This window comes from Hyperolius riggenbachi, chromosome 4 (genome assembly GCF_040937935.1).
Source record: "Hyperolius riggenbachi isolate aHypRig1 chromosome 4, aHypRig1.pri, whole genome shotgun sequence".
NCBI lineage: Eukaryota > Metazoa > Chordata > Amphibia > Anura > Hyperoliidae > Hyperolius > Hyperolius riggenbachi.
The window spans coordinates 483,792,956-483,818,793 of NC_090649.1; positions in this window are offsets into that span (position 1 = coordinate 483,792,956).

Sequence of the window (25,838 nt, forward strand, 5' to 3'; positions counted from 1 at the left end):
GCGAATATGATGGGAACGCTAGAAGGGCTGTCTGTCGCACACTATGCGCACTGCCAAAATGCACACGGCAGCGCGCATAGTCTAAACAAGGTTTAAAAAGTAGATTTAAATATTATTTAGATATAATTTTTAGGAGAAGATAGATACAATTGTATATTTCATAAGTTTATTTTCACCTTGGGTGTCCCTTAAGTTTTAAAATGAAAAAAAAAGGGGGGGGGGGGCTTTTATTAATGGCTTGGCTATGGCACTCATTAACCACCCTGGCGTTCTATTAAGATCGCCAGGGCGGCTGCGGGAGGGTTTTTTTTAAATTTAAAAAAAACTATTTCATGCAGCCAACTGAAAGTTGGCTGCATGAAAGCCCACTAGAGGGCGCTCCGGAGGCGTTCTTCCGATCGCCTCCGGCGCCCAGAATAAACAAGGAAGGCCGCAATGAGCGGCCTTCCTTGTTTTGTTTAGATCGTCGCCATAGCGACGAGCGGAGTGACGTCATGGACGTCAGCCGACGTCCTGACGTCAGCCGCCTCCGATCCAGCCCTTAGCGCTGGCCGGAACTTTTTGTTCCGGCTACGCTGGGCTCAGGCGGCTGGGGGGACCCTCTTTCGCCGCTGCTCGCGGCGAATCGCCGCAGAGCGGCGGCGATCGGGCAGCACACGCGGCTGGCAAAGTGCCGGCTGCGTGTGCTGCTTTTTATTTGGTGGAAATCGGCCCAGCAGGGCCTGAGCGGCAGCCATCGGCGGTGATGGACGAGCTGAGCTCGTCCATACCGCTAAGATGGTTAATAAAAGGGTACATTCCATGATACCGTAATTACCATTGCTCTGTAGGGCATCAGGACCACAAGCAGTGACCCCGTCCTGAGCAAAGAATGAATAAAATCCCGCTCGTCCATTTTTACTATGCTGGTTTTAGTTAATGGGAGCAGTAAAATTAAATCCCGATTATTTCCACCAATGAGAATCCGAGCAATCTGCAGAAAATAACTCGCTGGACGACGATGACCTTTCCCAACGTCTGTGCCGACTAATTGAGATTTTCCGCCTAAAACACTCCCTTAGTCATCCTCATCTGGGCTCCAATTAGTTCCGCAGCCCGCGGTATTATTAAATTGCTTCTAACCTGTTCGCCTGCAGATATTTGCTAACCAGATAATAAATACACAGCAGGTCCGGCTAACTTTAATGATGATCCGATATCACGCTGTGCGATGAAAGAGAGCTGCCTTCTTATCTAAGCATTTAAAGTGACCCTGCACTCTTGCACAGGACAGAAGGAAACAGAGAAATGCACCTTGTATGTATTTAGAGAGTTCAGCCTGTCTAATTCCCCCTCATCTGTGATTAGTAATCACCAGCCTAATTGAGCTCTTCAGCTGTGTCTCTGCCATGGCAGAGAGCTGATTGGTAAACACAGGATGTTAAAGTGAATGGGGACCGATATTTTTTAAAAAATGAACCTGATACTCACCTAATGAGAGGGGAGGCTCTGGGTCCTGTAGAGGAGAGGGGAGGCTCTGGGTCCTGTAGAGGAGAGGGGAGGCTCTGGGTCCTATAGAGCCTTCCGCTCCTCTCACGGATCCCTCGTTCCAGCGCTTCGATCAAATTGGTCAAATACTGCTTTCCGCCGCCGAAGGAGGCTTCAGAAGTGACAGAGCTGTACCCCGTACAGCACTGCAGGAGATTGCAGTGCTGTACATATAAATAACATATGCCGTGGGCTGGAAGGCTGATCACGGAGCTCCGCGTCTCGACAGGGAACGGTCGCACATGCACACGTGCGTTCTCTGCTAATCTCCGCCCCCAGGATGGCGTTAGGCGGTCCTCGGGGAGCCACACTGCTGCCGCCAATTGGTGTCAGGTGATCGCAGAGTGGCTAAAACTCCATCACAGAACTCTGAAGCATTAAACCAATCAGAGAATGAAGAGTCAACTCTGAAGTTTTTGGCCAATCAGGGAGTGCAAATCATGACAACAAAAAAAAAGACTCCTTGTAAATCGAAACTGGAAAACGGAAATTGAAAATTGGCGAGATCGGTAATCAGCATTTCCGATCATCCCTACATTGCTTATTAACTTTGCAACAACCTGGAATGCAGGAATATTTTGGGAGAAAAAGTTAGAAATCTATATAAAGTTTCTTTTATGGGTCTTAAGTAAAGCTACATAGCCACCACAAGATTAAATTGTGAGAAACCAATGATAAACTGTCCACCAATCAAATACAGTAGACGTCAAGCGATGTGATATGAACAACATGAGAAGACAGCAAGAAGGATACCAAACAATTGTTAATCAATAGGTTCATTCAACAATGCAGGATGTAGGGGGAAGTGGCCTAGAATTCTTGGACAAGATCGCTCATTGCTCTGTACACTAACTGATGATGAGCGATTATCTGCCGAAGTGATCTGTCATGTTGGCCACAACTGTAATTTGATCTCTCAGCGCTGACAGCTGGCTGCCTTGGCAAAAATGCTAATTTGTAAACACAAGACATTAACCCTATGCCTGCTTCCATGAAAGGAGGAAGTAGACAAACTGCAGATTTATTGCAGGATTTCTATCAGCTATAAGGGCTGGTGCACACCGAGCGGCTTTTTGGGCGTTTTCCGATCCGCTTGCGGCTGCGGATCTGCTTGGTCAATGTATCTCAATGGGGTGGTGCACACCAGAGCGGGAGGCATTTTGCAGAAACGAAAAATGCCTGGGTGAGGCATTTTTTGGATTGCGGATGCGTTTCTGCCTCAATGTTAAGTATAGGAAAAACGCAAACCGCTCTGAAAAACGGCACTTCAGAGCGGTTTTGCAGGCGTTTTTTGTTACAGTAGCTGTTCAGTAACAGCTTTACTGTAACAATACAGGAAATCTACTACACCAAAACCGCTAGACAAAACCGCAAAACGCTAGCTGAAACGCTACAGAAAAAGAAGAAAAAGTGTTTCAAAATCTGCTAGCATTTTGCGGATCTGCTAGCGGGTTTTGGTGTGCACCAGCCCTTACAAAGACATTTTCTTTAAGGCTACTTACACACTAAGACGTTGCGTTAGGTGCTACGTTAAGGTCGCATAACGTGCACCTAACGCAACGCATGGTGGTGGTGGCAGAGGACGTTAGCAAAGGGCCGCGTTAAGTGGCTCTTTGATGTGTCCGTGATGCATACTATAGTACGCATGCGCTGGTGGAGACCACGTGAGCGGAACACTCCGCATCACGTGGTCCCGCCAGTGACGTCAGCACAGTGCAGTGAATATTAATTAGGCATGTGGCTAATCACTGCGCCTGTGCAAGCAGGCTAACGCGCAAAGCCGCTCTAACGCTATAGCATGCTGCACTCTAGATTGACGTGCAGCATTACAATGTAACGCAACGTGAGCACTGTGAAAAGCCCATTGCACTTACATTGCTGTAAGTTAGGCTGCGTTACAGGCTGCACTAACGTGCGCCTGAAACGTCTTACTGTGAAAGCAGCCTTAAGGTTGTTATTATTATGCGCTAACTTATCTTTTAGTGCAAAAAGAGGAAGTTCCTAGTTCAGGTCCGCTTAAATGTTTGTTTGTTTTTTGTACGAGGCAGAACAGACCGGTACAGATCTCTGGGAAGCAAAACAACACATTGCAACAATGACAATGACTAATTATCTATAACTTGAGTTTAATTACAAGCAGGTGATAAATCTGCCCCAAAGCAAGTTACCAGAAAAGGCACAGCCAGTACTCTGTCTCTCTTTTTGTCACCCGGAGCTTGTTTGTGCAGATCTCAGAATGACAATTTGAGCGCTGTGAATAAATGATACTAACAATGTGCCAATTACCTCTCCCTGATGTTTACCTAAAGCCTAATGCTCGTTACACACCATGCAGTTACCTGTCAGATTTCAGCTCAAATCAATAATTTACAACAGGTTGGATCTGATTTCTGATGTTTTTTCTGATCGATTTTTTGATCACTTCTGTACAAAATGTATCAGAAAAACAACTGAAATCAGATCGGACCTGTTTTTGGCCCAGAACTGTCACCAGAGGTGTCAAGTCCCACTACAATAATAACCCAAACATTTGTATAGCGCTTTTCTCCTGTTGGACTCAAAGAGCTCAAGAGCTGCAGCCACTGGGATATAGATAAGATGCCACCCTGCAGTGTTAGGGAGTCTTGCCTTGAACTCCTTACTGAATAGGTACTGACCCTAGCCAGGATTCCAACGCAGGTCTCCCATGTCAAAGGCAGAGCCCTTAAAGGGACACTTAAGGCAACCTAAAAAAATGAGTTTACTCACCTGAAGCTTCTACCAGCCCCTTGCGGCGGTCCGGTGCCCACGCAGTCTCGCTCCGATGCACCTGTCCCCCGCCGGCTGCTACTTCCGTTTTCGCCGACAGGCGTCGACAGGCCTGGGAATGCGTGTGACTCTTCACGTTCCTGGCCGCAATAGCAGTATAGAGGGCGTTATTGCAACGGTGAACGCAATGAATCACTCACGTTCCCAGGCCTGTAGGGCCTGTCGCCGAAAACGGAAGTGGCTGCAGGCGAGGCCAGGGGGATTGGAGCGAGACTGCGTGGGCACCGGACAGCTGCAGGGGGCTGGTAGAAGCCCCAGGAGTAGAGTGACCAGACGTCCCGGATTGCCCGGGACGCGTCCCGGATTCGGGGTCCGCTGTCCCAGGCTTAATGAGGTCCCGGGAAACGTCCCGCTTTCAGCAGCGGGACGTCCCGGCCTCGGGACTCTGGCCACTCTCTCCTTTTGAACTGGCAGCGGCATCTATAGACGCCGTGCCAGTTCATTGCCTGCAGCCCCGCTCCAGCCTCCTCTTCCGGTGTCTGTTCAGACACCGGCAGGCGAGCAGGGCTACGGCAAGATGGCTGCCGAAGCCCTGTACTGGAGACTATTTGTGTCTCCAGTACAGGGCTTCGGGCGCCATCTTGCCGTAGCCCTGTCAGCGCGGGAGATATGCAGGAGGAAGGTGGTCCCGGGAGGAGCGCGCCAGAGGCCGGAGACTTCTGCCAGGTGAGTAAATGCTTTTTTTCTAGGTGAACTTTGCCCGCATTGCTTTTCTTGTCTGGTGAAATGTTTGCCCACATTACGTTTCTTTTCTGGTGAAATGTTTGCCCGCAATGCGTTTCTTTTCTGGTAAAATGTTTGCCCGCATTGCGTTTCTTTTCTGGTGAAATGTTTGCCCGCATTGCATTTCTTTTCTGGTGAAATGTTTGCCCGCATTGCGTTTCTTTTCTGGTGAAATGTGTGCCCGCATTGCGTTTCTTTTCTGGTGAAATGTTTGCCCGCATTGCGTTTCTTTTCTGGTGAAATGTTTGCCCGCATTGCGTTAATTTTCTGGTGAAATGTTTGCCTGCATTGCGTTAATTTTCTGGTGAAATGTTTGCCCGCATTGCGTTAATTTTCTGGTGAAATGTTTGTCCGCATTGCGTTAATTTTCTGGTGAAATGTTTGCCCTCATTGCGTTAATTTTCTGGTGAAATGTTTGCCCGCATTGCGTTAATTTTCTGGTGAAATGTTTGCCCGCATTGCGTTAATTTTCTGGTGAAATGTTTGCCCGCATTGCGTTAATTTTCTGGTGAAATGTTTGCCCGCATTGCTTTTATTTTCTGGTGAAATGTTTGCCCGCATTGCGTTTATTGTCTGGTGAAATGTTTGCCCACATTGCGTTTATTTTCTGGTGACATGTTTGCCCGCATTGAGTTTATTTTGTACTGACATGTTGCCCGCATTGCATTTATTTTGTACTGACATGTTTGCCCGCATTGCGTTTATTGTCTGGTGAAATGTTTGCCCACATTGCGTTTATTTTCTGGTGACATGTTTGCCCGCATTGAGTTTATTTTGTACTGACATGTTGCCCGCATTGCATTTATTTTGTACTGACATGTTTGCCCGCATTGCATTTATTTTATACTGACATGTTTGCCCGCATTGCATTTATTTTTTACTGACATGTTGCCCGCATTGCATTTATTTTATACTGACATGTTGCCCGCATTGCGTTGATTTTGTACTGACATGTTGCCCGCATTGCGTTTATTTTGTACTGACATGTTGCCCGCATTGCGTTTATTTTGTACTGACATGTTGCCCGCATTGCGTTTATTTTATACTGACATGTTGCCCGCATTGCATTTATTTTGTGCTGACATGTTGCCCATTGCGTTTATTTTCTGGTGTCCGGGGTAACTGTTACTGCATTTATTATTTAATGGTCATAGATGGCTATGTTTGCTGCTTTGTGGTTACGGTATACTAATAGCATCACAGTTTCTGCACACCCATGATGCAAAGTCTCGTTTGTCCACATCATGGCGTAAACACTGCTTTCTTATGCCTCGCGGTTACATCATTACGTTAGCTCCGCCCATACAATGTCATGGCCACGCCGCAGCGGCGCAACCCCCTCCCTCCAGTCTTCGTCGCTGCGTGCTCCTCAGTCCTGCGCGCGCCCCCCCCCCCCCGCCCCCCTCCCCGTCCCAGATTGGACCCACAAAAATCTGGTCACTCTACTCAGGAGAGTAAAACTCATTTTTTTAGGTTGCCTTAAGTGTCCCTTTAACAAGTACACTATCCAACCACGTTGGGCAGCGACCATTGTGCATCTGTATGCACCTTTATAGGATACTGTAGAGATATTTGTGCTTGGTGGTCCCCAGCACTGCAGAAAACTAGTATAGTGGAGTCTTGGCTATCCAGCACCAATGGGGATCGACTGATGCCAGATAAGTGGGCTTTCTGGTTGCTTGAGACTCAATGTTAAAAATAGGCTTTTAATAATAAAGTTAAAAATAGGCCTAACTAATAAAGTACTATACTCCATAGCAGGGGGAGGAGGCAGCGCTCCCAAAACAGGCTGCATCTGATTGACAAGCAGCATGGATGTGCAGAGCCTAATTATAGGGTAGTACCGTAGCAGGAAAAAAGGGCGCCACCTGAGGGTGGACAAAAAAGGTGCCGGCATAGACTTTAATGCAATTATTGTTAATACGTTAAAAAAAAAGCAGAAAAAAGGGCGCGGCGAAAATTTTTGTTAATAACATTAGAAAATTATAGTTATATAAGGGTGTTTCTGCAGAGGGAGTGGTTAGGGTTAGGCACCACCAGGGGGAGTGGTTAGGGTTAGGCACCACCAGGGGGAGTGGTTAGGGTTAGGCACCACCATGGGGTATTTAGGGTTAGGCACCACCTAGGCGGTGGATAGTTTTAGGCAACACCAGGGGGTGGTTAGGGTTAGGCACCACCGGGGGGTTAGGGTTAGGCACCACCATGGGGTATTTAGGGTTAGGCGCCACTAGGGGAGTGGTTAGTTTTAGGCACCACCGGGGGGTTAGGATTAGGCGCCACCAGGGGAGGGTTCTGTGTGAGGGTAGGGTTGAGTTAAGCAGTATTGATGAAAAAAGCAACGACATTTAGCATTAATATTTATCGTTATCAAATTTCGTTGATACCTGGCGCCAAATTCGTTAATAAGCCGGGCCCTTTTTTCACGGCGCCCTTTTTTCATGCATGCAATTATAGGCAGGTTACACAACTTGCATTCAAAACAGATGCACCAAAATGGAGGATGTTGGCTTCCAAAACAGTTTGCATGCAGTGTTTATACTAGACTCTTCCACCACGTTGAGGTATTATCATGGAAGAGACCCTAACCTCTAATTAGCAAACAAACATAGTGTGAACCTGAAGGCAGCTGCCCATTTAATGGATTACACATTATGTACTATACTCTACTATATATAGATACCATAAACTCTGTGTTTAAATTGTAAAATACAGTAAGGCCCCGTTCAGACTGCAGAACGCAGACCGCAACGCATGCGGACCGCAACGCGTACGAACGCACGCCATCCGCGTTCGTATGCGTTGCGTGGCTGATCCCATCACTGAAAAGTGAATGGGACAGCCATGCGTTTTTACAAAAAATGCGTGCAGCATGCGTTCCCGGACCGCACAGGTCCGGAACGCATGCAGTGTGAACATCAGACATTGCACTCTATGCAATGTCTGATGTCGTGCGTGTCGGCCACCTGCACGCGTTTCCAAAACGCGGCTGGAAACACGTGCAGTGTGAACGGGGCCTAATACAATAATTGAAAGTGTATTAACCTGGGGAAGCAGTCTTTAAAGTGGAATATAACCCTGCATTTCAACTTTGCTCTAAAACATTATTTACAGTATATTATATGCAACCAGCATTTTTTTTTTACTAGACCAGCATTGGAAGGGTTACACAGGACTTTAAAGTTCCTGGAGATTTCTGCAGACGCATCCGAAGCTGACATAGATACATTTTGTTTACATAAATGTATCTAAGTGTTGAATGTGACTCATCTCTCTGACTGAGAAGGAGCTTGGAGGAGAGCCAAAGAGTGTGTAACATTTATCAATAGATACATATAACTAGATAGAATGTAACAATCTGAACTTCTGCATATCTCTCCACGGAACTTTAAACCTCTGTGTTTAACCCTTCCAATGCTGGTCTAGTAAAAAAAAAAATGCTTTTTGCATATAATATGCTGTAAATAATATTTTAGAGCAAAGTTGAAATGCAGGGTTATATAACAAACAGCTTAAAGAGCACCTGTAGTGAAAATAACATAATGAATAAAATTGCTTATTTTTTACAAAATACATTTGTATTTAGTCAGTGTTTGCCCATTGTAAAATCTTTCCCCTCCCTGATTTACATTCTGAAATGTATCACTGGTGGTGACATCTTTTGTTCTGCCAGGTGATCTATACGGAATGTTTTATGCACAGAGGGAGATGCTGCTTACTTGGCAGTTGGGAAAAGCTGCTATTTCCCACAATGCAACAAGGTTCACAGACAGGAAAGTGTCAGGACCATGGTCATGACATCACACTGTGGGAGGGGTTTCACCACAATATCAGCCATGCAGAGCCCCCGATGATCTAATCAAGAATAGGTAAAGAATTCTAATGGGAAAAGGGGTATCAGCTACTGAATGGAGTGAAGTTCAGTTCTTGGTTAAAGTTCCTCTTTAAATTTTTGGCCTTCACCACTCTAAGTACTGCTGGTGATTTGTGCTGATACTTGAGACTGCTGGTTAGTTGCTTTCCGGATAGCCAGGACTGTACTGTACTATACTGTATTTGTACTTGGTGATGCCCTGCCTTACAGAATACCAGCCATATATTTTGTTCTTGGTGGCAACAACTGTACTAGGTGATAATGGAATGATCTTTTTTCCCGGTACTTCCATTCTTTTATTCCTCTGTTTATGTACAGAGCACAGACCGTCCACTGAACACATCATTATACAGAGATGAAAAGGTACCATGTACTATAATGATCTTAGATAACACATAATCAAAGCAGTGCAGTAATGAATTACTTAAAAGCAGCTAAAAGCAGTTGTGAAAAATGTCTTCTGACCATTTTTGCAGTATCAAAGAATGAGATTGTATTCATTAAGTCTAATAAAAGCCAGGACTAGTTAGAGCAATGGGTTATATATAGAAGGGTGACTTGTTTTCTTATAGTTAGGAAGGACATGGGTTGTGAGAAAAGGTCTGTCTGCAACAGAAGTGGACCTCATTATCATCATAGGCCAGGTCAATTGTTCTGGTCTATAAAGTACCACCAGGATCAAGAAGAACATACAACTAGTAATAACAATAACGTGTAAAGCGCTTTTCTCCCATAGGACTCAATACAGAGTTACAGGCTGGGCTGTGTTACAGAGGAAATAGTCAGGTGTTCATAAATGCCAAACAGGTGCCTTTTCAGTTTGGACTTAAATGATTCCAGGGATGGAGATGTCCCAATTGGGTGTGGCAGGGAGTTCCAAAGTGTAGGGGCAGCATAGTACTTATATTATTTACAGAACAATAGATAAATCTCAAATATGTTACATAACTTTGTAGAACGATAGAACGGATACTTGCTTCTGGTGATGTTATGGTTGGTATTAGGTAATGGATTTTTTTAGCAGTGTCACCATGCTTTGTAGAGCTTTGGCAAGTAATGGTGTTTGGACTGGTGATGGCATCCCATTACAGAATAATTACCAATTCCAGCATGGACTTTGCAAAAATGTGTCAGCTGTTGGAGGAAGGCTGGGTACTGGCCACAAGCATGTGTCACCAAGAGGCGAAAGGATTGGGCATCAGATATGGTTATCAGTCAGGGTTAAGGGGTTAATTTAGTCATTGATTAGGGTTATACAAAGTTAGGGAATTGAGTAATAGGCCATTAGGTTTAATTAGTTAGACAGACTGTAGCTTAGACAGTAAGGGCCCTTTTCCACTAGCAGTCGCTAGCGTTCACGCTGAACGCTAGCGATTGCTGAATCGCAATTACCGGCGATTCCCCGACGTTTGCGGCCGCGATTTTGCTATGCTATGCACTGCATAGCAAAATCGAGGCAAATATCGCTCCGCCGCGCGTTCGCGTTCCCGTCAAAAACGAATCGCGGTAGTGGAAATGAGCTACCGCGATTCCTATGTTAAAAAGCAAACCGTAGCGATTGTAAAATCGCTAGCGGTTTGCGTCTTTCCGATTCAGCCAGCGCAAACGCGCTGGTGGAAAAGGGCCCTAAATGTTAGGTGTCAGGCCTGTGCTCCAGGCCTTGTTCACATTGCGTTCCGATCATGTTTGCGTTGAGCTTTTTTTTCGGCGATTTTTTTCCTTTTCTTAGCGCTTGGGTGGGCGATGCGTTTTTGTTAAAAGTGTTTTTCTAAGCGCTTTTCCCGAGCGTTTTTTAAATTCACTCCCTGACGCAAGTCAGGAAGTGAACTCTTTGACCCAGAAAAGAATAAATACAATGGGCCTGATTCACAAAGCGGTGATAACTCAGTTATCACGCCTAAAAGACTTTAGGCATGATAACCTTTGCACCACACTGGTGAAAAGCCAGTTTAGATGTGATAAGTTTAGGCATGATAAGTTTAGGTGTGATAAGTTTAGGCATGATAAGTTTAGATAAGTTTAGATCGCTTGCCAAGTCCCGCACGCAAAGCAGCGCCATTAAACCTTATACGAAGTGCACCAGACTTTGCTAGCGTAAAACTTTTGATCAGCTGTGCACTGCGGTGCTAACGCAGTTGGCACTTAAACTTATCATGCCTAAACTTATCACACCTAAACTTATCATGCCTAAACTTATCACACCTAAACTTATCACACCTAAACTTATCATGCCTAAACTGAGTTTAGGCATGATAAAGGGCTTTTCACCAGCGTGCTAACTGTTAGCACCGCTTTGTGAATCAGGCCCAATGTATTTATTCTTAAAAACGCTCACGCAATTGCTGCACGAAGCGATTTTGTGAGCATTTTGCATTTTCCTATACCTTCCATTGAGGCCAAATCGCCTCAAAAGTGGCCCCAGCAGCGCTTTTCTGAGCGGATCGGAAACGAACTGCTCAGATGTGAACCGCGCTTGAATTGCCCGTGCTAGAAAAAAGGGCAAAACCGCCCTTAGTGTGAATGAGCCCTTAGGGCCCAGGTCCCACATCTTTTGCCCCTCTTGTGCATAAGAATTTGCATAAAGCACAGTCTGATAAAAAAAAAAAAAGCTGCTTGGTGCTCCCACAAGTAGCTGTCACCCCAGGCATCTGCCTGGTTTGTCTATGCCTAAAAACGCCCCTGTTCACAGGCAAAGACTGAAACGGGGAGGTATCCGCCAAGAGGGAAGATGAAACCTTTTGATATGTGAATACAGAATTATCCAGCAGTGCCTAGTTTGCATGATGCAGGGAGAGGGCAGGTGAAGCTATTACCATAATTGCTATGGTAACGCTTGCTGCACTATCAGCGCAGTGAGCACTACAAGGTTCAGGCTGGTAACATTGCCGCTTGGTGTGCGCAATGTTATCCGCCTTTTCTGCATCAACCCCTATTCATTTAGCAATTAGAAATAATTGTGTATTTTAACTCACTGCCCATATACAGTGGCTTGCAAAAGTATTCGGCCCCCTTGAAGTTTTCCACATTTTGTCACATTACTGCCACAAACATGAATCAATTTTATTGGAATTCCACGTGAAACACCAGTACAAAGTGGTGTATACATGAGAAGTGGAACGAAAATCGTACAGGATTCCAAACATTGTTTACAAATAAATAACTGCAAAGTGGGGTGTGCGTACTTTTGCAAACCACTGTATCCCCTGTTGCTACTGTGCTTAGCAGAATTGGGTGCAGAATCTGCCATGATTGGCTACTATCACTTATGCTGTAACAAGGTCTCGCCCTGATTGGCTGGCCACCCTAATAGGCCACCCAGAAATGCCTGTTTTAAAAAAACCTTTAAAATAACAAGTTAGATTGTCAAGAAGCAAATATAATTACATCTAGCGGCATGACAAACATTCAGCTATTCAGCATTAAAAAATAATGATTTCTTTCAGGCTATAATTCTGATCGAATAATAGACGTTCTGCATGAAACTGCGCGAAACCGGACGTGCCTACGAGTTACAAAAGCTGCCAATTAATTCAAAATCAGTTTTCAGAACTTCGAGCAGGAATAGTACATAACGATGATTTATTTAGAGCCGGCAAGGAAAATAAAATAGGGAAAAAAAAGACATTTACAGCCAATAATTCCATGCCTGGGTGTTTTTCTTCTTGTCAGTGGGACGTCTTATCCTGAAAAGACTCATTATGTTCGGCTATACATCCTCCGTACAAGGCTCCTGCCATTTCCTCGTCGCTCAGCGAGCAACTCAATCAATGCTAGTGTTTTCCCAGATGAGAACGGGGATATAAATATAGTATACACTCTTTATTTATATTTGAAGCACGTTAAGTTGCTTTGAAGGGGTTGGCACGGCGTCGGCTTGGTAAAGCCAACATAAATTTCTTGAAAATATGAAGTTTGAAACGGAGGTTGGGAATCGCTGCATTTCCCGAAGGAGTATTGCTTGCCATATTTCTTCGCTGCTGTACAAAAATGATTATGTTATGAGGTATGCAAGCAAATCATACAATATCGGGTTTGCATGAGTTTTTCTCTCTATTTCAGACCCACATCTTTCGAAACTCTGAAACTTTTGTGTGTTCAGATTCGTTATCAGTGGCTGAGCAGATGCAGTCATTAGAACAATTGTGCAGAGAGCAGAAAGTTTTTTTTTCTCTCCACACCCTTAGTTGTCAGTCTCTCAGGACAGGGAAAAGAAACTTCTCCCCCCACGGGCCCCCCTGCAGCTTCTGAGCCCCCCCTGCGGCTGCTTCTTTTGCATGGTCTATTGTTACACCCCTGATCTTATGTTTCCAAAAAAGACTGCAGTATCTTTTGTACTTGGCCAGTCGATTCCTTATTCTCTACATCCCAAGTTTAAAGCTAAAGACAAATCTGATCTTTAACCTATAAACAAAAGGAACACAGTCCAAATCTGTCTAATTTCCTCCCAGAGCGACAAATAGTACCAAGAGGAAGGAACCATGAAAGAGAGTACTGGCCAAGTACAAAAGATACTGCAGTATTTTTTTTAGAACTCTAGGTTGGTTTTTTTTGTCACTCTTTGCACCCCAGCCTGTTGTGAGCGTTTGTTTTTGGGTGCAGAAGGCGTTTTTATGTAAACTGACCACATAGGCACCGCTTTTCCCCTTATTTAGCTCCCATCAGGGTGGGCATTGCCACTCTTGTTTGTGTATGTGTCTCAGCAGCCATTGTGGGTTGCTTGTAAGCTGTGGCTCTCTTGCCCCCTATGCCAGTACAGCCTATCTATTTAATGCTGTCAGTGGTACAATTTGTTGCTCCCTGGAGCCATGGTAGTGCAGTAAACTGATTGGTTCTGGTTGGAAAGAGAAGGCATTATGATCATTGTTGATCCTTACAATTGAATCAGCCGAATATCGATGCCGGGTAAGGAATTGGGCACTCTAAGATGAGGGCTACATCTATTTCTTGTACATTTGTTTTCACCTTAACCCTCCTGGCGGTAACCCCGACCTACACTCGGGGTAGTCGCCGCAGCGGATTACATGGCCCCGGGAGGAATTTTTGGAAAAAACTTGTTGTAATACTTGTAGCTAGCACTATGCTAGCTACCTGTGTCCCCCAAGTCCCTAAGCTCTTCTCCGATCCCCCGATCCCCGCCGCAATACGTACCCCCCAGGGATCCCGCGATGGCGCAGCCTCCCAATCAGCTCCAGGCTTCACTATGGGGAGGATCGGGACTGCACATGACGTTGATGACGTCAGACGTCATGTCCGATCGTTGCCATAGCGACGACTGAAGCTGATTGCGGAGGCTGCGGCTCTCGCGGCTGGGTAAATATAAGTGGCGGCGATCGGGGGGATCAGAGAGGTGCGGAGGACTTGGGGGACACAGGTAGCTAGCCTAGTGCTAGCTACAAGTATTGCAACAAATTTTATTCAAAAAATTTCTCCCACAGATGCAGCCACCGAAACTGCGTACCGCCAGGAGGGTTAAAGGACCACTGTTGCGAAACTTGTAAAATTTGAAATACATGTAAACACATACAAATAAGACGTATGTTTCTTCCAGAGTAAGATGAGCCATAAATTACTTTTCTCCTATGATGTAGCTGTCAGTAGGTAGTAGAAATCTGACAGGTTTTGGACTAGCTCATCTCCTCATGGGGGATTATGGGGATTATCAGGGTTTTCTGTATTTTCAAAAGCACTTAGTGAATGGCAGTTGCTATGTCCAACTGCTAAAAAAGTGTGCTGCGAGCAGGAAGGCTGGCTAGCATCTTTGTATAAATCCTTTTAAAGGGGTGTCTTTATAAAAAATAAAGGCCATACTGAAAATCCCCCATGAAGGGATGGGCTAGTCCAAAACTTTTTCAATAATGTCAGATTTCTACTACCTAGTGTAAGTGACAGCAACATAGGAAAAAAGTAATTTATGGCTCATTTTACTCTGGAAGACGCTTACTTCTTATTTGTATGCGTTTATATATAAATACTAGCTGATTGCCCGGCGTTGCCCGGGAATGTATTTGGCTAGTGTTGGCTCCGCCCACTTTTTCTAACCCTAACACACAATTACTCAATGACCAAGTTTGTGAGCTTTGCGGTCTTTGGAATCAATAATTTGCATTGAAACGAAAAAAAAATCTGATTGGCTGTTTGTGGCTCCACCCCCTTTTCTGAATTTGAACCCCAGTCACCCAATGACCAACTGTAGCAGGTTTGAGGCCTGTACCATTAACAGTGCAAGAATGGCAACAATTAAATATTCCCCTTGAGAAGCAATAGGTGAAGTTTGATTCACTTTTGTAGGCTCCACCCACTTTTCTGAATATTAAACCCAGTCACCCAGTGACTAACTGTGCAAAGTTTGAGAACCCTGCCATAAACAGTGTAAGAATGGCTGCAGTATACATTTTCCCAGTGAAATTTGTATTTGGCTCCGCCCACTAATGACCTGGAACTGCCCGCCCGTATATGTATTTGTCCAGTTTTGGCTCCGACCACTTTTTCTAACCCTAATGCGCGAACACTCAATGAAGTTTTTGAGCTTTGGGGTCTTTGGCATCAATAATTTGTATATTCCCATAGAAATTAAACAAATCAGATTGGCTGCTTGTGGCTGTGCCCCTCTCCAACATTTGAACCCCAGTCACCCAATGACCAACTATAGCAGGTTTGAGGCATCTGCTATTACCAGTGTAAAAATGGCAGAAATTTAAATATTTCCCTTTAAAATCAGCAGGTGAATTTTGATTGGCTATGATAGGCTCCACCCACTTCCCTGAATATTAATCTCAGTCACCCAGTGACCATCTTGGCAAAGTTTGAGATCCCTGCCATTAACAGTGAAGAAGGGCTGCAGTTTACATTTTCCCAGTGAAATTTGTTTTTGACTCCGCCCACTTTTTGTGACCTGGACACACAGTCACTCAATGACCATGTTTGTGAGCTTTGGGTCCTTGGCATCAATAATTTGTATTTTCCCAGTGAAATGAAACACATCTGATTGGCTGTTTGTGGCTCTTTCCCAGGCATGGGCAAACTTGGCCCTTCAGCTGTTAAGGAACTACAAATCCCACAATGCATTTGCCTTTATGAGTCATGACTGTGGCTGTCAGACTCCTGCAATTCATTGTGGCACTTGTAGTTCCTCAACAGCTGGAGGGCCACGTTTGCCCATGCCTGCTCTATCCCCTTTTCTGAATTTGAACCCCAATGACCAACTGTATCAGGTTTGAGGCTTGTGCCATTAACAGTGCAAGAATGGCAGCAATTTTAATATTCCCCTTGAAAATCAACTGGTGAACTTTGATTTGCTTTTTTAGGCTCCACCCGCTTATCTGTATAATAATCTGTGCCATTAACAGTGCAAGAATGGCAGCAATGTAAATATTCCCCTTGAAATTCAAAAGATGAATTTTGATTGACTGTTGTACGCTCCACCCACTTTCCTGAATATTAATCCTAGTCACCCAGTGGCCAACTGTGTCAAGTTTGAGAACCCTGCCAATAACAGAATGGCTGAAATCAATCTAACAAATATGATTGGCTGTTTGTGGCTCCACCCCCTTTAGTGAATTTGGTCCCCAGTCTCCCAATTACTGACTGTATCAGGTTTGAGGCCTCTGCCATTAACAGTGTAAGAGTGGTAGCAATGGAAATATTCCCCATGAAAATCGATAGATGAATTTTGATTGGCTGTTGTAGGCTCCACCCACATTTCTGAATAATAATCCCAGGCACCCAGTGGCTAATTGTGTCAAGTTTGGGAACCCTGCCATGTAAAAAATTAAGTTTCTGGCACCGCCCACTATTTGTAACCTTGACATATAGTCACTCAATTACCAAGTTTATCAGCTTTGGGGTCCTTGGTATCAATACTTTGTATATCAAAAGTTGAATTGTGATTGGCTGTTGTAGGCCCCACCCACTTTCCAAAATCTTAATCTCATTCACCCAATGACCAACTGTGCAAAGTTTGACAACACTGCCATTAACAGTGTAAGAATGGCTGCAGTTTATATTTTCCCTGTAAAATTTGTTTCAGGCTCCACCCACTTTGTGTAACCTTGTCACACAGTCACTCAATGACCAATTTTGTGAGCTTTCAGGTTCCTGGCATCAAAAATGTGTGAATGGAAGCCGTTTATCCAGCAAAGAAATCTGATTGGCTTTTTGTGGCCCCGCCCCTTTAGTGAATTTGGACCCCAGTCACCCAATGACTGACTGCAGCAAGTCTGAAGCCTCTGCCATAAACAGTGTAAGAATGGCAGCAGTTTAAATATTCCCCTTTAAACACAATAGGTGAATTTTGATTGGCTGTTGTAGGCTCCACCCACTTTCCTAAATCCTAATCTTATTCACCAAGTTTGAGAACCCTGCGATTAACAGTGTAAGAATGGCTGCAGTTTACATTTTCCCATTAAAAATGAATGGCTGAATTTTGATTGGCTGTTTTATGCTCCGCCCGCTTTTCCTGGATTTGTAACCTCGGTCACCAAGTGACCAACTGTGCCAAGTGTGGGGACTCTGGCTTGATTACTGTGAGAATGGCAGCCTTTTCCATTTTTTCCATTGACTTGAATGGGTGAAATCTGATTTGCTGTTTGTAGCTCCGCCCACGTGTGCAGGGGGGACGCGAGAACCCCCAGAACATATCATCCCAGGTAGTAAGAGATCTGTATACCAAGTTTCGTTCAAATCGGTCATGTGGTTTTCGAGTGATCGCGGCACATACACACATACACACACACACACACACACACACACACACACACACACACACACACACACACACACACACACACACACACACACACACACACACACACACATACACACACACATACATCCGATTTTATATATATAGATTAAAGGACACCCGAGGTGAAAATAAACTAATGGAATAAACAATTGTATCTATCCTCCTTCTCCTGAAAATTACTTTTTAAGATATTCCACAGTTTTATTTTATATTAAAATCTACCTTTTTAAGTTTTCACTGTTTTATTGTTTTTGCTCAATGACACATTCATTGAAGTAGAATCTATGAACTATTGACCCTTTTTATCTCTTTCCTGCTCTCAGAAGCCATTTTCTGCTAGGAAAGTGTTTTATAGTTGGAATTTCTTATCAGTGAGGATCACACTGTAGTCTGACCCAGTCCTGACTCAGACAGGAACTGCCACTTACACACCTGATGTTTAACTCTTTCAGGCAGGGAAAGAAAAAAAGGAACACAGCCTAGTTATTTGTGTGCGAGGTACTGTACATACATACCCATGTCAATCTCATCATGTCACCTCGGGTATCCTTTAAGATTTTCGCGACAGTGGTCCTTTAAGAGATAAAATACAAATGCAGAATTGATTGTTGGCTAATGTAATAAATAAACCACACTGTTGTTTCTTGCTGCAGGCGAAGCCAGAGAGAGTCCCGGCTCAGATAATTACGTGGCGCGATGTGGGCATACGTTATTTATTTTATGTAAGGCCGTGCCTGCCGCGTCCTCTGTTATTGCATCGCCAGTCATTTCCTGCTCCGAGTGCCGAAATGATCTAAATGTCATTATCACGCTCAGGAGCACTCGTGAATGTGTGTGATATTATCCTGTGCGCTCTCCGCACGCTCTGCTCCATTACATAAGGCACAAGGAGGCACTTTAATTGTGTTAAAGATCTCATATTATGCTGAAAATGGCTTCTGAATGGGACTGTTACATCTAGCTGTGCTCAGGACAGTTAATTGGGTTACTGCGGGATCTTGCTGATGTTTTCTGTAAAAATATAAATGCACTTTAGACTGGAAGATAAATGATGTTTCTATATATATGTGTAAAGCTGAGAGAAGATAGTGTTGTACCTCTGCTCGCCTTTCATCTTCCGTATCCTTCTACAGGCGATGATCTTCCTGGGTAAAGCCTCCACACTCAAGGCTGGACTTTAAGCGCCTCTAGGACCAGGGCCGGTCCTACCATGAAGTAGACTGAATCAGGTTATTCAAGGCAGAAGGCTGAAGGGGGCAGCATCAGCTTTACACTCAGCTGATCTTTTTTTCAGTCTTTCCCTCTGACTCATGGAGCACAGAGCTTGCCTGCTGTGTCTGTGTGTGCTAGCACTCACCTTACAGGGAACCAGAGATGAACGTTTCACACAAAATAAACATATCAGTCGATAGCTTGTAAAGAATAAATGCTCTACCTTATAATTTCGCTGCTTTGGTGTGCCTTTTTGAGTATTTTTTTTATACATTATTGCTTCAGGAAAAATCCAATATGGATTCCTTCTGCTTCCAGGTTATGAGCTGTTCTGGATGTGCTGTCTAGGCTCTATGAGACTATAGACAAGCAGGGTTGCTGCTGCAGCCTTTCATCTGTGTGCTTTCATCATTCTGGTATGCTGTGTGGCTGCCTGTAAGAAGTGTCTCTCATAGGAATGAAACTGCACAGATAATACTGATGACTGCACAGTGCACACAGATCACACAGCAGTCACGCTTGTCTGTTGTTTCAGAACTTCTTTCACTGCAGGAGCAGCTCCTCCCATGTCATCAGAGCTCTGAGTATGCTAAGCAGGAAATCAGAGCCAGGAGGGGGCAGGCTTGGGCTTGAAAAGACTTCACAGAAGACTGACTCAGCTATATTGATTCCAGGTCAAACCTAGACTGAATGCTCAGTCAGGGATTGTTATCACAGCTGATAAGAATGAAACTAAAAGCAGGGTAGGTGTTTTCTGTCATGTTCCCACTGATAAATGTAGTAAAATACATGAGGGTGCTTCGTCTCTGGTTCTCTTTTAAGTTTATTGCTGTGCATGTATGACTGAGGATAGCATGTTATGTGTGTTGTGTGTGCAATATGTGAGCGTGTGCATGCTGCTCCAGCCAGTCTTGGCACCCAGCCAGCCACCTACACATCCACGCTCAGCCTACATGCATTTACTCACATACTGTATCAGCATCTAGCCCCAATCATGTAAAAAGGGGGACATCAAGTTTGCTTCAGGCACCAAATTGTCTAAAACCTGCCGTGTCTAGGACAACTTTCTTATTGCTTCCGTTCCATGTGCAGCAGCGCCCCCCTCCATTCCAGGAGTACTATCACAAGGCATGCTATTTGTCACTAAGACAAATAGCATGCCTTATCCGAGTTAACACACCTTATCAGAGATAACATGCCTTATCAAAGTTAGCTGCACTTTGCACTTTATTATATGGGTTTATTTTTGTAATACTGTTTGCACTAAGATTTTTGGGCAGTTGATTGTCAATAAGGGCCGGTTTTTAATTAAGATATTGAATAACTACATCATGTACTACTGGGCGATTCACCTATCAGTGATTTTGATGGGGGTTTTTTTTATCGTTTTTAATATGTTTGTGCTTTTTGGTGTTTGATAAAATTTAGTTATTTTTATGGTACAATGGATTTGTATCTGAGTTTTATTGACATTTTTAGTTACCCATTTTGAGGGCTCTGGATCTTTATGTTGGTTGTATTTTGTACAGTCCTGCAGTGGGGAAGCTGTATTTATGACCGTGCTCTACTCTTATGTTAAAACTACCTTATCAACACGCTTTATCAAAGTTAACACACCTTATCAGAGTAGCATAGCGAGCGCTACGAACCCGCAGGGGCTCAGGGCAGGGCAAGTGGAGCTTGCCAATTAGCAGGCATAAGTCATAAGTATGTAGCACTCGCTATGTTACTCTGATAAGGCGTGTTAACTTTGTTAAGGCATGTTAACTTTGTTAAGGCGTGTTAACTTTGATAAGGCGTGTTATCTCTGATAAGGCATGTTAACTCAGATAAGGCATGCTATTTGTTTTAGTGAATCAAGCCCAAGGAGGTCAGATATTGAAAAGTGACACTTCTAAGCTTGTTTTGGCTGCAAAGACTATATTGAGCATTGCATTCTGTTGCTATGGTATGAATGACACATTCAATAACATATTGGCTGCAGTGTTTTGTTTTTTTTAAAGCCATGTCACTCCTTGGAACAGATCTGTGCAAGTCCTCCTGAAATGAAAGGAAATCACATTGGCATAGCCGGCCTTTGACCTGTGCGACCAGAGCGGTCGCTCAGGGCGCCGGCTTCCAAGGGGGCGCCTAATAGCTGGTTAGCTATACTGAGAGCACCTACACTGGATTTCCTATACTGGGGGCACCTATAGCTGGCTACCTTTACTGAGGGCTCCAACACTTGGCTACCTATACTGGAGGCACCTATAGCTGGCTACCTATGGGGGTGATAGAGACCTTCAACTGACTTCCTATACTGGGGGCACCTATGCTTGGCAACCTATATTGAGGGCACCTACACATGAGATCGGGGGCGTTTTTTTTTTGGGGGGGGGGGGGGGCGCACTGCAGCTATAACGCATGGTGCAAATTGTTGATGCTGTGCTATCTTTCTAAATGGGGGCGGGGGGGGCGCTAACTGTCCCACTAGTTGTTTTTATTAATATTCCTGAAAGGTTCTAGCCTTCATTGCTAAGTATATTCAGGATAATTCACTCTTTCCATCCATTAGTGGTTATTAATAGTATTTTTCTATTTTACATATGTCAAGTGTCACAGAGATCTGAGCATTCGTAATGATGTGTCACAACGTCAAAAAGGTTGCTAACCACTGTCTTAGGAGATATCTCAGGAGAAAAGGTGACTTGCATATGGGCCTGTGTGTGTGAGTGCGTGTGTGTGCGCATGCGTGAAGAGGATGAAGGGGGGGGGCACAAAAATCTGGTTTTTGCTCAGGGCGCTGTGAATCCTAAGGCCGGCCCTGCACATTGGGAATTGCTGAAGCGATGCCACTGCCTGCTAATCATTTTGTTCCCTCTATACTTAATCATTTCTGGCTTTTAGTTCCTATTTTGCTATCTCAGCACTTTGCTGTACTTTGTTACTCTTATGTCTAATGTTCTGCTGGATGAAGCAGAAAAAAAAAGTCCATGAAACATTCATAAGAGGTTCACGTATAAAAAGATATTTATTTTCCAAAGTCAGTCGGCGTCAACAGCTTGAGCCGTCTAATTGATGCAGACTTTTATGCCCAGTTTTGGCGCCACACAAAGAGGATTTTCAGAGTCATGAATATTCTATAAAAGTCCGGGAGCAGACCGAGGCAGCACTGTCTTTTCATGACGGATGCCGAAATCCCAAGATTCGTCTCCGGGTCACCGGTGGTCATGGGACTTCTAAATCCCGTAGACAATGCCATGCTCTAAGCAAAAATCTAAATACATATCACTTGAAAACGTAGTAAGCAAACAAATATTACCTCTTTAGGTATTACAGTGGTCTGAAACTCCGAAATAACATTCAATGAAACTGTGTTTTCTTACTTTTTATTACTCATACAGTTATCATATTTGCTTTTGCACATAAGTAATATTAACTGTCTATAAATTATAAGTTTCCAAAGTGTAGTTTATCGTACCCTGAAAGCTGGCATTGTATTTTATTCAAACTGCTTTCAATTATATATTAACCTCCATAGCGGTCTGATTCTTTCCAGATTTTAGGGTCTAAAAGTGGTGCAATTTTTTTCCACTCTTTCAGACTCTAAAACCTGAAAAAAATCATTCTGGCCGGGAGATCTGCAGCAAAATAAAAAAAAAATTACCTTCCTGGGCTCCTGTGCTGCAGTTTTCTCTTTGCCCACAACATGGCGCTAATATACATATAAACGAACTTCTCTATATTTCTCTAATATAGAGAAGTTCGTTTTCAATATTAGCTCCGCCCCCGATGACGTCACACTGCCACCACCGCTCTGCTGCCACCACCATGGCTCCGCTGCTCCAACTGGCTGCCGGGTCCCCGGAAGAATAGCGGGGACATGGGGGATCCCGGCGGCCAGAGAAAGACCCCACACTGCCGGGGAGAGAGGCTGGAGTCCCGCTGCGCAGCGAGATCGCGCGCGGGACTCCACAACTACAAGTAAAGATCTGCAATGCCTACCCCGACCTGAGCTCGGGATCACCGCTAATAGCTTATTTTTTCTACCCCGAGCTCAGGTCGGGAAAACCAGCAAGGAGGTTAACATCTTCTAATGAGCTTTTCTGAACTGTGTGTGTGTGTGTCTAAAGCACAGAGAGCTCCTTGTAACTTGTTAGTCTGTGTTTACACACATTGTTACATCATTAGAATGTAAACAAAGATACTGTTATCTACAGGTTGGATGCGGATTGAACCTGAATAGCAGGACAAGTGCTTTTGTTTAACCATTTCAGTGATGTTCTGCTAAAAAAAAATTCTAGGATAGTAGCTTTCAAGCTGTGAGGAATCTTTTAGAGCAAAGTAGAAATGTTGGCTTTCAGTCCATTTTAAAAAAAAGCTTTCAACCCTAAAACTTGAGCAAAAGATCTTGAAAAGATCAATGACAGTTCCTACTAGGAACCAGCCAAAAATACAGGAGTGACCTGGAGGCCAGGCCAGGTTATGGCCAATATAGTGCTGTAAGTCATTGAAAGACTGGTAGAACTAGGTATGAACAGGGCTCTTACAGGTCCACGTTGTTGAGAGGTGAAGAGAAAGAAAAGAGATGCTGGCACTGCAAACCGTCTACCATCCAGAAAGGGGGGGAGGGAAGGGGCAGCACAATCCGATGCTAAGGTGTATGTGTCATATGTTGTGCATCTTCAGCGTGCTCAGGCCAAAGTGATCTGTATTCATGGGGAAGAAAGAGGAGAGCGCCGGCACTGCTGTCATACACTTTTATTCCAGAATCATAAGGAGGTTAAAAACACACGTTGTCCATACAAAAATTGAATAAGACACATACCGTTAGTAACAGTGGATGATGCGGTGGGTGCGGAGGGTGCAGAGCCTGACGGCCGTTTCGCGCTGTTTGCGCTTCTACGGAGGCTGCAAGGGGGTGCTGGCGCAGGCAGGCTTATATATTATTGCTAAGTCTGCGTGCAGCGATTCGCCGCTACACGCGCCGCCCCCCTGGCCATCACAACAAGCCTCCACATTGGCCGCTCGTACGAGCGGGGGCAGCTGGGGGCTGGTGACGTCAGGTACTTCCTCGCTACGGTGGCCTGCATGGGAGACACTTTATTAGGTCTCCTAGGCAACCTATGCGAAACCAGGCCAGTTACGTAGCCAGGAAAGTCTTGCTGCCATCTTGTGGCGAAAATTAATATTGCAGCTACAAGCTGCAAAGTGCGTATTTGTGCAAAATATAATACCTTGTGAGACTATAGAGACATATTAAAGTTTAAAAACAACTTAGATTAATTGTTAAAGTGCAATCAATGGTGTCCCTTGACAAAAGTGAAAAGTGCACGTTGTCCAGCATGCCACCAGAAGAAATGGAGTGAGAAGAAAGCCCATCCTCAGGTCTGGATTTACATCACAGGAGCCTATAGGCACAGATGTCCTGACACTCGAGACTCCGCCCTCCATGAACCTCCAAACCTCCACCAAACTGCACTGCAAGGGTGCTGGCTGTCTTCCTTACCTCCCTTGCCCATTAGGGAGATCTCTGAAGGGAGATGTTGTCAGTGAAATACAGAGAGCTGTGTAAGTAACCTTCCATTCACACTCTCATCAGGACTCTGCATAGGGAAGCAGGAAGGCACTCGGGGAGGGGAGTGATCCGCCTTTCCATCATCAGGCGCCTGTAGGCACATGCCTACAGTGCCTTATGGTAAATCTGGCCCTGCCCATTCTCATTCTGGCATGCAGATTCTCTATTGGTTATAACCAAGGCCGGTTTTAGCAACAATGGGGCCCCAGGGCAAAATAAACCTGGGGGGCCCCCAACAGATACCCAAGAACAAAAATCGGCATTAAGGGACCTTTTTGCAGCTGGTATAGTCATAGTGTAAAGCTCTTATTCCCAATGATCTCCTTAACATATCCTGGAAATTTAGGGTTTCTAGCATTTAAGGTGGATTTGCTATTAACCGATAAAGTCGGCGGGTTTTTAAATGTGTATTTTTTTTCCTTTGAAACTTTAAAATCAGTTTTCTCAAAAACTATGAGTAAAATATTTTTTCCTCTTGTAGCCACTGGGGGCCCCTACAGGCTCTGGGGCCTCAGCAACAAAAAACACAGTAGACCTAGTGCTGACTTGTTCAGCAATGCCCTGCATCTCTTACCATCTCCTGCTGCTGATCTCCATGGTGCGTGACTTGTTTGTGTGACTCAGACACTGCTGAAACTGAATCCAATCATCAGGGCAACCAGGAAAATGTAATTTTAGGCCTCTTGCACACAGACAGTTGGCACAAGTGTGTCCAGCGTTTGTCAGCTGCTCCGATAGATTAGTCAGGTGACCCATGTGGCCAGGGGCATAACTACAAATCATTGGGCACCAGTGGCATAGGGATCACCATAGCAGCTGCTATGGGGCCCGTAGCCAAGGGAGGCTCAGAGGCAATGGCCAGTGGTGATAATTGGTCCTCAGTGGGCCCTCTGATGTGCAGAGTAATGCGAGCAGAGCAAAGGAGAGAAGTTATCTATATTTTGGGCTTCTTAATATTGGGGGCCCCCCTGGGTATCTATACTGGGGGGGCTATCTAGTACTGGAAGCCCCTCTGACTACCCATACTGGGGGGCTACCCAACACTGTGACGCCCCTCTGGCTACCTACACTGGGGGGGGGGGGGGGGGGGCATTGCTGGAGGCTCCTCTGACTTCCCAAACTGGGGGGGATACGTAATACTGGGTGTACATCTGGCTGCCATTAATATGGAGCACTTCTGACTGGTTATACTGGGGGACTATCTAATACGGGGTTACCTCTGGCTGCTAATTATGGGGGTTGCCTAATTCTGGAGGGCACCTCAGGCTACCTAAAATCTAAAACCCAATGGGTCCCCCATAAAAACTTTTTTATGCCCTGCCCCCCCCCAATATTCACACCCTTTCCCTTGCCTACCCCTGGTGACCCTCACGGCCTGGGGGCCCATATTGCAGGGG